The sequence below is a fragment of the Pinus tabuliformis genome, chromosome 2_2 (genome assembly GCF_031772625.1).
Source record: "Pinus tabuliformis cultivar Carrire ecotype Pingquan chromosome 2_2, CPIR1, whole genome shotgun sequence".
Taxonomy (NCBI): Eukaryota; Viridiplantae; Streptophyta; class Pinopsida; order Pinales; family Pinaceae; genus Pinus; species Pinus tabuliformis.
Window position 1 is genome coordinate 332108794 of NC_142300.1, and position 14009 is coordinate 332122802.

Below are 14009 nucleotides of genomic sequence, written 5' to 3' on the forward strand. Positions count from 1 at the left end.
CCGCGGGGTCCCTGCCTTCACAAGGAAGCCAAGAGATCTTATGAATGAGCTCTGCCATGATGGGGACGAGTTTGTCTATCCATAAGTACCCATCGTGTACCAGGCAGAGCAGTTGCCTGATGACCAGTATTGTAATGGGGGGCCGATGAAAATGTGGAATTGACAGGAGACAGAGTAGCCCAGCCTCTTCTACCTTTCGCAGCCATTCCTGTGGCTGTAGTGTCGTAACAGCCCCCTCCGTGCTTTGCTCCATCACTTCGCTAGTTTTCAAATGGGGAAACTTCTCAGTATCCACAAGGTCCCAATCTTCAAATTTCATAGTAGGGATGCAGCTGGTCGCCATGCCTTCGAACGGAACCCCTTTAGGGAGAGACGGGGTGATGAGTATGCTGTCAACGGCATCCAAATCTTTAGGTACCTTGGCCTTCCCTTTCCTTGGGGGAACATACTTGGGTCACTTTACTAGCTGGATATCTTCTTCCATTTCTTCTTCTAGTTCTATTTCTTCAACAAAGGTCGGAGGATCCTCTTCCTCTTCATCGCTCTCAATAGTAACAGTTTTTCCTTTTTCCTCCATCGACAATTTGCCGAATCGCGGATTTCACAGAGACATCTGGACCGGTCCTACTACCTGTGGATTCTTCTTGGTCCGCGACGTCCTGGGTGATTTAGGGACATCCTGGGTTGTGGATATTGACCTGAGTAGGGACTCCTGTATTACTTTTAGCATGTCTTTAAGCCATGGGCTTCCTTTTATGACTGCCTCATTCATCCCGTGCCTCTCTATTTTAACCCCAAACAACTTACTATGCAAAGGGCCAAAGGGTGTGTGGTAACAAGCCACCTATGCTTTATATACCCTTTCGACTTCAAATTCGCCCGTGTTGCTCATTTGTGGCTTAATAATGTGATTTTGGTAGCAAATCCATTCAACCCTGTGTATTAATGGCTCGCCGCTCACTCCTCGGTGTCTTAAATGGGACATCTTGTCATGAACAGTAACTGCAATGGTCACCTTCCATCCCTCCCACGCGGCAGCGCAACCCCTGGTACGCGGACGCGTTCTATGCTTTTTACTGGCCCTGCGCGCCACGGCCGAATCGCGCAACCTTCCTGCAAATTGTTTTATGGTCCCGCACCCTCTTTCTACTGCATGGAGAATTGAGACTAAGCCTCCTACAAATAGTTAGGTGGTCGCACCCCTCATGTGAGCCTTCCTTTTCCCTGCTCGCCCGGGCTGTGGGCACCCTTCGTGTACCTTCGAATTAGGTAGCGCATCGTGGTTTGTGCTCCCTTGTTTAGTAGGGTGCAGTCACAACCATGATAGCAGGGTCATGGCTCATTCTAGTATCGTAGGAGGGCTGGCCAGGTCCGGTCCCCTCATTCACACGTTCTTGTGGCCCGTTTGTGTGCCTCCTATTTTTATTTTGTCAATTTCTTCATCCAGCCTCGCTCTTTTCCTCCTTAGCCTTACCCCCACTTCCTCTAGTGCACGAAGTATCATGCTGCCATGTCTAATGGGTTCCTGCAACTGCCGGATCCCTTCGTCTAGGTCTTCTTGTTCAGGTCGAACTGCAGGGGCAGTGGTCGGGGAAATTCTCTTTACTTCCCTGGTTTTATCGCATCCGACCATGGATAGAGTTCTCTTCGCACACCCTGCTTTGTTTACGGTCTTATCGGCCCAACGAACCTATGTTATGCACATTTTCAGTTGGGGCGATGGTTGTATAGCATACAGCCATGCCCTCCATTGTAGATGGGTGCCTGAACTGCTCCGGTGTGGCTACCCTGGCTGCATTCGCCGCAGATGTCCTCCAACCTGTACCCAGAATTGCCTTCTACCTTCACGCTCATTCCACCTCATATTCCTATGTGCACGCCACCCTAGTGTGATTATCGCGCGCAGTGCTTCTTCCGTCGCACCATGCTGCTTTTGCTCCTTTTTTGCGCCATCGTCCGCTGGCCATTGTCGTTGTCACGTGTCATAGTGATCTAATCATCATGTTACAGTTGAGTGTTGTGACTTCATGCAATCGGTTTTGCCATCGTTCGATCTCCTCATCTGAATCCGATGTGCAGGAACTATCACGCTCCCATGAGATTCTCCTGTCCACTGTGAGATTCACCATATCCTGGTCTTGCGTTGTTATCTGGTAAATGTAGTATAGTTCATCGTCACTGTCCTCATCGTGCATCGGTTCAGTGTAGCACGCTCCTTCAGTTGGGTCCAACAAAACTATAACATGGAGTGACTTTTTCTCGAATGTCATCTTTCATCTTTTTAAGTTGATGACCCCATTCATGTCCATGGTCCAATCTATTCCTAGCAGTGCAGGGTATGGATTACTGTCATCGACAATTTCTATTACCTCAAAGTCTATCTACGTACTTATGCCTTCAATGTCCACTGTCACCCCTTGCAATATTCCCATCGGTAAGATCTTTTGCTGGTTGGCCATTCGTAGTTGAATAGGAGACCACTGTAGTGCGGGCCTGCCCATGCGTTCCCATGTTTTCTTAGGCAACACATTCGCATCCGACCCCAAATCCAGGATGACCTGATCCATCTCATACTCACCGATTTGCACTGTCATTCGCATCTCCTGCCAGGTGCATAGAGCATGTTTTCCCAGTTTTTGGACTATGCGCGGCTCCCCTGATCCTACGCACCTAGTGATCAACTCTTGCAGTCCTTTAACTGCCTTATTGTCACGTAGCAGCTTCATACATGTCTCTAAAAAGGTAGTAAGCATAGAGGGATCCATTCTCGACTCAATTGGATCCCTACTACCTGGAGTAGAGACTTCCATGAAGCTCTTCTGAGCTTCCTTAGACATCCCCTTCACCTGTTCCATCTCAAAGTCAAGTTCCTTTGTAGGAGCATCGCGACCCTTCCCATCTTCTCTGGGCTATTTCCTCGCATCTCCCCCTGTAGTTGCGCCACTTCTCAGTACCATGTTTACACTGGGGTCCTCTTCGCGCGGTTCAGACCTCATCATTTGGACATTTTGAGTTGGCGTAGGCTATAGTACCCCCTTTTCACACATTTGGGCAATCAGTGTCGGACAATCTACCATTTCATGGTCAAACTGCGCACAGTATGGACAAGATATTCTCATCGGGTTAGTACAGTTGTGAGCGTAGTGCCCCATCCCTCCATAATTATAATAGATTATCTATTTGCGCCCTCGTCCAGGCCCCATTCCTCCTCTTCCTTGCCCGCGTCCTTGGAATCCACTACGTGGCCCTACGGCTGGGTCGAAACCCCGCGCCTCATTCTGCATTCGATAGGCTAGGGTCCTCTCCATCATTAGCTCGTAGCTTTGACACGTTTGCTCGTCATGACCCACTGATCTACAGAAGTTGCAGTATAGCTGCTGCGGAGTCTGGGTATACTTCTGCAATAGGTGACAGTTGTTTGTTGCGTGCTTTCCTCCTACTTGACAAATTGCGCACCAGAGCGTGGGCGTTGCACTTGGCCCTGCTTGTACCTCCAGCCTTAATGGCATCGACCCCCCTCCCACCAGATAGTTTGCGAATATGGGGCAGTGATCCTTGTCGTGACCTTGACCTTTGCATTTGATACACCCCACTTCTGTATGTGCCTCCGATTGGGGCGCCCTTTCTTGCTTCAAACTTTGCATTTCTAAGCATAGGTTTTGTAGTTGCACATGGATTTGCTGAACTCCCAACCCCAGATCCTATATTGGAGTTTCATGCAACCTCATTGCTGTCTCTAATGCTTCAGCTTGGGTTGAGATCTTTTGCTGTGATAGCGTCGTCCTCAGATGTGGTGTCAAAGATGCCACAAACCACACGCAGTGCTACGCATCTGTCAGCGTCATGTTAGCCTCGTGGATTGTACTCTTCAATCTCTGATCCAGATCCCACAGGGTTTCACCAGGTAGCATTGCGATCTCCTTGAACCCGATGATCAACTACGTTTCTGATTTTGGTCGACTAAATTCTTTGTTCAGTGCATCTTGGATCGCCACTATTCCCGCATTCGGGTGATCACTAGAGTACTTTATATACCACTTCAGTGCACGATCCTGCAGCACGCTTACTAGAGTAGCCTTTTTGATATTATCATCCGTTACGCCTTGGGCTTCCCATACAACCTTTACCACAAACTAGAACTAATCTGGTTCCTCATTTCCTACGCCTCTAAATACCGGCAACTTGATCGCACTCGCCATTCCAACCCTCGATGGTGGCGAAGGTGGGGTAGGCAAAGATGGGTTCGATGTAGGTGAAGTGGGGGATGGCGTGGATGGCGGTGGTACCAGTGGAATGCGCTGCTTTATCAATTGGACTGCGCTTCTTGGAGAGAACCCTGCGAGCTCCTCCTCGCTTTCTTGCGAAATAGAAATCAGAGGACTGTTCTCTAATCCTTCGGTCCCTTGGTAGCCTCTTCCACTCCGCGTTACCCCAGACATCAATGGATGTGCATAACCCATTTCTCACATAATAACATTTTAATCCAAGTATTCAACGATTTCATGTACTTACCCCGCGGTCCTTGGAGAAAGTGCCTTTCTGCTTCGCTGTAACTCACAGTTGTGTCTATTACGAACTTGGTGATAAACCCTCCTATTATTCGATCCAACCAGTGATCTACTGTCCGTGCAATTTTATCTTCAGATGCTTCTAGCCTACGCACCAACTCTGGAGTCCACACGATGGGCTGATCCAGTCTGCACCTTCCCTGATTGTCAGCTAGCCTCGCAATCCACTCATACAGTTCTGTCAAGAAGGACGTGAAGAAGATCTCGTGGATTTCTGTGTATATGTAGCGATCCAACCACCTCTCCTCAGATATCTGTGGATTTCTATTTTCTTGCACCACAAACTCGTGAAGCTTCTGATCCAACCAATCTTCAAGTTCTTTCTTCATAGGGTTCCAGTGTTTTGACATCAGACATCCTTTAGGAAAATCCTAGTCCTAGCAACAGAACCATTTGTTGGCTTGTTGGGGCCTGAACCAGGTTTAGAAGTGTTTTAGCCGAACAAATCCCGCACTACTGGCCCTTTCGACAACAATCCGTGGAGCACAGACTGAAGTCCCACCCGAGGTAGTATGGGAGGGTGCTGGAACTAGGTTTCCACACCTTAGGGATGTCTTGATCCGACTTGGAAGGATCATGAACTGATCCATGCACCCACGCTACTCTGCACCGTTACCTATCCTTCACGTAGATCTATGCCAGTTACTTCCCAAATCTTATTATTTATATGATTTTATTATAGATTTGATCTTCTTCTTACAGTCTTTAAGTAAACATTTAACAATAAAACCTAGTGTGTGCATTCATAATTCTTAAAGACAGTGCATAAGTTTAGAACATAAGCAACATATAGATTCGCGATAAAGCACACAATGATTCAGAAGTTCTTATCTTTATTTATCTTCTATCAATACAACCAGATCTTCCCTGCATACTCAACTGCAGGGGTCCACGCACATAGCTGCGGACTCTACCAAGCCTCTGCGCACACAGTTGTAGAGCCTCTCTCTATCTACCAACACCCTTGACTCGGACTTATAGATACAGAGAAAAAATTTCCTTCATAAACCCATAACATTCAAAATCAAAACTTAAAGACTAACTTCTAACCATAGAGCCTTGCTCTATTTATACATTTCCATGGTCCACGGACCATGGGCAGGCCGACTCACTTTCTATCTTCTTACATTATTTTTGGGCAGACAACCCTTTGACTTGACTCATTACAATTTGCACTCCGCACACCTCGCGGAGCCTTTACCATACTTTTACCCAAAATTGTGGGATTTGGGCCCCAAAACCGTTACGCAGGACCTCCGCTACCCAACAATTCCAACCAAGGCTCCAGGACTAGTAACTCAACTCAAGTTAAAGGAAACATGAGAACCAACTAGAAAAACAAAGAAATGAACCCACAACACCATGGCTATCTAGGAAATGGAAAGGCTAGGAAAATCCACTATCAATCCAACCAATCCTCTAGGCCAATGTTATATCATGACCAATAAACTAGATGGATATGCCATGCATGCCAAAACTAGTGAGGAAAAAATACATGCAACTCGGTACCTAGAAGGAAAACTCGTTGTAGTTTTTGATCCCAATGTCCTCTTATGTTTTCCTGCTCTTCCTATGCCTTCTTTCTCCAAAAATCCAAGTATGCCATACTCCTCCAAGAGTGATCCAGGAAAATTCTAAGTGCCCAAGAGTATGAGAGAGAGAGAATAGAGAGAGAACGCCAAAACTGAACTAACAAAAGTCTATGAACTAATCCTCAGAAGCCTTTTTATTAATGAGGCCTCTATTTTCTTCATTTTCTCCTCACATGCAACCTGTGACCTTTCACCTCCCTTTTCTCCTAATTTCCACTATTTTCATAAATAAATGTGCCAAAATGACACTTTGCCTTTCCAAAGTCTTTGTCATTTCCTTTTCCAATTTCCTTAGCCATTAATCAATTAATAATAATTCCCATCATTATGTTTTTTCCCAACATTCAGCTTGTAATAAGTTTCCCATCAATCGCGGTTATGTTATGAAACCAACTCACAGAAAGATAGAAAAGAAAGATCAATGCCTTAGAATTCAACCTCTTCGAGGAATTCAGCCTCTTCGAGGGGGCAACCTCCTTTACATTACACAAATGAACAATTCTTCGATGATCAAATGACAAGACCTCCTCTCTATATAGGAGTCTAAGGGGTCATAATATAATCGGAGTCGACATAACAATAATAATGTAAGGGCACAATAATAACAATATTGGGCTTCTATGGGGCACAATAATAATAATATGGGGACTACATGGGCACAACAATATAATAAGGGGGTTGCACTAATAACAATAGGGGTTACACTAGTAGTTTAGGGACTTAACAGGTTATTGTTTTTCCTTTATTAACTTTTATTACATGGAATTTTCATGAGGGTTGTTACAAAACCCTCCCCCTTGGGGGAACACTGTCCTCAGTGTTCAACAACACCTACAACCAACAAGGCTATTGTAAGAAAAACATACTACCCATGGATCTTTATAACTTAGCTTGTTGTAGTATTTATAATGATCATCCTGCTGAGAAGAAAACCAACATGACAACATAACAAGTATAACATCATAATGACATGACACCCATACCACTTATTGTAGCTTTATAACATAGCTCATGTCGATATTTACATCCATATACATATGTACATATACCAAACATCACCAAAACATGTACCGAAAACATATACCAAAACATCTGCTCAACCAGAAAATAAGGAAGGATACATAACCCGCATTTGATTTTCCATCTCCCATGCTTCTTCAGGACCAAATTGATTCCATTGCACTTTAACCTGCTCGATTGCTTGGTTCAAGAGAATGAGAATATTTCTTTACAAATGCATTGTAGTTTTAGCTGGAATTCTCCTTCTAGCTCCACCTGCAATATAGACCAGTCAGTCACATGATCAACATATTCAACATGCTTCTTAAGCAATGACACATGGAAAGCATAATGAACTTTCACTCTCGGAGACAGCGCAAGTCGATAGGCTACTAGCCCAATCCTCATAATAATCCTGAAAGGTCCACAAAACCGGGGTGCTAACTTGGCACATGATCCAATCCGAAAAGAGATCTTCTTCTGTTTGATGCGCAATTACACCTGTTTCCCAACCTGGAACTCCTTGAACAACCAATTCTAATCTACATAGATCTTCTTCCTATCCCATGTTGCTTTCAAATTATTCTTGATTACCTACATTTCCCGCTCCATCTCTACCAAAATGTCTAGTTTGATCAACACCATGTTCACTGAATATCTCTAACTGATGGGAGTATTGCAACTTTGCTCATACAATGCCTCAAACAAACTCATCCTGAAGGATTACTGATACCCATTGTTATAAGCAAACTCTACCAGTGGAAGGTACTCTCCCCACTTTCACTGCTGATGCATCACATTCATCCTCAACATGTCATCTAATATCTTGTTGACCTTCTCTGTCTGTACATCTGTATGTGGATGATAAGTTGTATTGAAAGCGAACTATGAGCCTAAACTTGCAAATAACTCCTTCCAAAACTTGGAAGTGAACTTTTCATCCCTATCTAACACAATCTTCTTTGGAACTCCATGCAATCTAACCACGTCCCTGATGAAGACCTGTGCTACATCACTCGCTGAGAATGTAGACTTCATTGGAATGAAGTGTGCTACCTTTGTCAGCCTGTCCACCACTACCATCATGGAATCATGTTGTCTCACTATCCTCGACAAACCTATGATAAAATCCATGGAAATGACCTCCCATTTCCACTCTAGAATCATAATCGGCTGTAGCAGTCCACATGGATGCTTACACTCTGCCTTCACCCACCGACAATCCAATCACCTAGCCACAAACTCTACTATGTCTCTCTTCAAATTTGGCAAATATTAGCATTTCTTCACTGTTTTCAGATTCTTATGATATCTAGGGTGACTTGAATATAGTCTCACATGAAACTCCCTCAAGATCACCTTCTTGAGTTCACTGCAGTTTGGCACAAATGTCCTATCTCTAAATCTAACCAATCCATCTGTCGTGAAATGATAGTCCACATCCTATGCACATGCATCTATACCTGTACCTGTACTTGTACCTATACCACCACCTGTACCTGTACCACTACCTATTGTAACCTGTGCACTATCTCCATATACCTGTCATCCTACTGACCTACTTGCAAGATCCTATCCTGTAAATCTATCCCATAGGAGCTCATAGTTTCTATTGTATTTACTAGTATCCACTTGCTAAGAGAATCTATGACCTTGTTCTCCTTACCTTTGATATACCTAATCTCAAAGTTGAACTCATTGATCGTGGCCAAATACCAAGCCTTCCTTCCATTAAGATTTGGTTTGTCAAATGGATACCACAAACCACTTTGATCACTCATCAATATAAACTTCCTATCAAGAAGATAGTGCCTCCACATCTTTAATGCATGTATGATCATTTCCAACTCAAGATCATGTGTCAAATAGTTCTTCTTTTACTCATTCAGTTTTTGCGAATCATATCAAACTACCTATCCTTCCTGCATAAGGACTCCACCAATTCTTCTCTTGCAAGAATCTATACATATTACAAATTCTTTGTTCAGATATGTGATCCTTAACATTAGAGCATGTGTCAACAACTGCTTAAGCTGCTCAAAACTGGCCTCACACTCCTCCGTCCATTCAAACTTCTCACATTTCCTCTACAATGATGTGATAGGATAAGAAATATGTGAGAAGTTATCGATGAACCTCCTGCAATAACTTGTTAACCCCATGAAATATCTCACCTCATCCACATTCCTAGGAGCTTCCCACTCCATGATAGCTCTTACCTTTTCTAGATCCACTATTATTCCCTCCTTGGAGACAACATGTCCCAAGTAATGTACCTCAGTCTGAAAGAAACTATACTTGCTGAGTTTAGCATACAACTGATGCTCTCTCAACAATCTCAACACTGCTTCCAAATGCTCGGCATGATCTTCCTCATTTTTAGAATATACCAATATGTCATCAATGAACACAATAACAAACTTGTCCAAATAGGGACACAACACACTATTCATCAAACACATAAAGGTAGTTGGAGCATTAGTCAAACCGAATGGAACTACAACAAACTCATAATGCCCATACCTAGTCTGGAAATTTGTTTTGTAAATGTCCTCCCCTTTAATGTGTATCTGATGATATCCAAATATTAGAACCATCTTTGAGAACATTGTTGCTCCCTTTAGATGATCAAACAAGTCATCAATCCTCAGTAATGGATACCTATTATTGATGGTCACTTTGTTCAATTGCCTGTAGTCAATGCACAATCTAAAAGTACCATCCTTCTTTTTTACAAATAATACTGGTGTGCCCCAAGGTGATACACTTGGCCTAATTTATCCCTTTTCAAGCATTTCCCTTAACTTCAACTTCAGCTCTACCAACTGTGAAGTGCTCATCCTGTATGGTGATTTTGATGTTGGTGCTACCCCTAGTACCAACTCAATAGAAAAGTCTACTTCCTTATGAGGTTGCAATTCTGAAATATCTACAGGAAATACATCCTAAAACCATTGAAGAATTGGTTACCTACTCAAAACATCTACATCCTTAACTTCCTTACCTTTGTCACTAGAAATGTGCATTGCAAATAACACACACCCTTTCCTACAACTACGCTTGTCCTGCATAGTTGTCACCATTCATGTTGCTTTCTTCTTACCTCGCAAGACTCTTTGTGATCCAGGTGGATATTGGTGGCCACCCACCTATTCCACCTTGACCTCCAAGTCAGTTTCATCTGTTTCCTTGTTCATTTAAGCATTTACTATTTTTAGCAGTTTTTTAGGTCCTAAACTTTTACAGCAGTTTTGACCCCCTAAACGGCATTTTTTTGGGGGTCTGCGGCAGGACCATTGTTGTAGGTAGGGGCCTATGGAGAAATCTATATTACTCATCAAGACCTTTCCAACAAGGTATCGTACGCGCTAATAAGAGATAATATGACCAAGTTACGACCCCGACAAGTTGGCTACCCAACTGACCCCAACAGGGCCCACAAAATCTTGGTGTTACATCTCCTGGGGTTAGGATTTTGGTTGTTTAGGGTTTTATCATGTTTTCCACTAATAAATAGGCCGTTGAGCCTCATTGTAACATAGTTTAGAGGCATGTAACTGCCACATATCTTCTCAGAGATTAGCTACCATCGCCCAAGCTAAATTATCTCCATCATGTTTGTAAGCATAGTTCAGTATTTTTCTATTAATGAAATGAAGGGTTTTCTTGTTGGATCTCTGTGTTTATGATTATATCTGTAAGTTGTTTCATTCCTGTTTAAGTTTGGATCACTTTTTTCCCATTGTCGTTCAGGCACTCTATGGCTTTTTCATAACAATCCACCTTGGTTCAATGAAGGTACAACCAATCCATGACCAACAACATACTACATGATCCCAACAATAGTACATTCAATTGTTTTGAGGTAGGAATACCATTCAAATAAAATGCACAAGATCTTACCTAGTGATGAACTCGCTTCTTTGTACCTGTAGCAAACTGCACTAACCAAGACTCTGCATGCACTTCTTTATTCAAACCACACTTATCCACCAAGTCAAGACTAACATAACTATAATTAGATCCAGGGTCAATCAAAATAAAAACAACTTGATCACAAATATTACCATCCATTTCAATGATAGATGCCTTATAGTCTACGTGCCTATTATCCAGTGCTGCATAGATACGAGGAACGCTCTAACCAACGTCCCCAATAGTCTGCGCCTCTTGTGCACTATATATATGATGCCTACCACCCTAATTCTATGGAAAATATCTTCTAAGGTGTTCCTTACAGCATTTCCAACACTCCAACCGTCCAATACCATATATTCTATGTTGCTACTATGATGCATATCCTTGTCTAGTTGCATTGAACTTATCTTTTGGTACCATAATTTCTTTATATTCTACATTTTGAGGTCTTTTTTCTTCGACTACCATTTACCTATACCTTTATCTTTCCCTTTCCATCCTTGCTGAGATTAATTCTTACGCTTTGAATTCTCATAGCAATGCTTCAATTTCCCAATAAATTCCTCTAGTGACCAAGGCTCATCATACTCAATCATGTCTCTAAATTCTAATGGCAAGCAACTAACAAATCGTTGAAATGTATCCTTCTCATATTTAATATATGATACTGTTGATGCCTCGAAAATCGCTGCAACAACAATAGGGGATAACCACCCGATCCGGACCTTAAAGCAGCTCCTTTTCTGTTTGGTGTGGTGGCTCCGACTGGTTTAACTAGGTCCAATTACCTTCTCCCTATTGCTATTGGTTTATGATGTATCTTTACCTACCAATAGACAGGGGTATCAGATCACTTCTTCTTGCTGATCAAGCAAGAGAATGACCCTTAAGCTGATTTAAGTTCAGCCAAGCCACAACTAAAGTTTTGTCTCTTTGAGGAGAGGACTTAAAAGAATGTAGAATTTACTCTAAATGCAAGCTTATTCTATGATGCAAGTAAAAGAAACTAATCTAAATCCTATCTTAATTAGGCAGATATAGATCTAACCCAACTAAGAGCAAGATAATTAAAATATTGGGATTTAAATATGTTTTGTTTATAATGAATATCAAGTTAATGAAGTAGTTCAATTAACTGATATTATGGTTACCAAAACACATCCTATTGAGACCTCTTAACTGAAATAATAAACCAACAACATTCAGGAAGTAGTTCACAAAAATGATATTAATTATCAAATCAGTAAATCCAATAATTGAATAATGACATGTGGAAATAGTTCACAACACATTACCATTCAATAAATCAGTTTTATAAGACAGATTTCTGAGTAAATAGTTACTTAGAAATCAGATTTTAATTTATAAGAATAGAGATACCTAATAACAATATTGAGACAAATTACCCATATTGACAATAGTGCACAAACATGAATAAAATGAGACATTCCTGTTACCATAAAAATGAAACTAATATTTGAAACAGTAGTATTAGAAATACCAATTTATTGATCCATTTCTATGTCCATGGTCTCCAACAGCTCTTTACATTGATTGAACTTCTACTTTCAAAGCTAAAGCCGCAATAGTGCAAGCTTTGTCCTTCATGTATAGTTCAAGATACAAAGGGAAAATCCTCAATAATCCCCAGATCTGAAATTCCACTCCTCCCCACATACAACTCTAAATTCATATTACAGTAGTGCTTTTAGAAGTCTAAAATTGCATAGGAGAGCAGCCCCTTATTACATTATGCAATCTATTATTTATAATATTTGTGAAGGAATTCTTGAGAGAAGAGTTTGTTGAAGAGAAATCTGCTAAATCCAATTTTATTTGCTCAAAAATCCTTATCTTCAATTGCTGGAGCATTCTCATTGATTGAGATCATTTTCTCCATATTTCTTCCACTATTTTCCTGCAAAAGAAATGAAAATAAATTAAAATGCAACAATAAAATCAAAATGTCATTGCTGGCATTTAAAACAAATCCAATCAAATACAATTGAAAATAAAATGTAAGCTTTCTATTGATGCTGGGGATGGTTTTAATTGGCCAAAAATATCATTGACGAGTGAATCTGCAATTAGAAGAGGCTTTGGACAAATGAAAACACAGAAAATAACTCAGAAAATTGATTTTGTTTTAAAAATTCGGAGTTTGATCTTCTGCATGATTTTTGACCCAATTAATGATCAAGTCTGTTAGTGAAACCTCCTCAGAAATATTCTCCTTGATTTTATCTTTCCAATGAGCCGTTCTGGGCCTTATTTGGCCAAGTATAACTCAATCTATGAGCCTCCAAAGTTGATGGATCAAATTTGGCATGAATCTGAAAATTCTGTTGCTGGGCTAAACAAATCAAAATTCTCATTAAAAATTAAATCCCAAATTAGAATTCTAATTAATTTTAAATTAATTGTTAATTATAAACTAAACTAATTATTTAACAAACTATTATTAATTAAAATTAATCCAACTAACTAATATAATTAATTATTTTATAAACTAATTAACATCAATCAAAATAATAATTAAATTTTAATTTAATTAAATTCTATATATTAATTAATTTATCTAATTTAAAATTTAATATATTAAATATTTAAACATTGTAAACTAAACCTATTCTCACCATACTATATTTAATATTTAAACATTCTAAACTAAACCTATTCTCACCATACGTTAATACATGAACCATTTTAAAACCATGAATGGAGATATTAACTTGAAAGTCAAACATTGACTTATCGGATCGGAGGAAGTGTGGTGTCGGGGCATAAGACTTGTATTTAGTGAAGACCCCCAATGCGACTCATTCAAACCAATGGATTTTAAAGTTTGGTTAATGCCCCATTGCCCTTTGGTTAATCGGTGATCGGCATCGGGAGGTGTCGGGGGTTTCAAAAATGTGTCATTTAAAAAGTT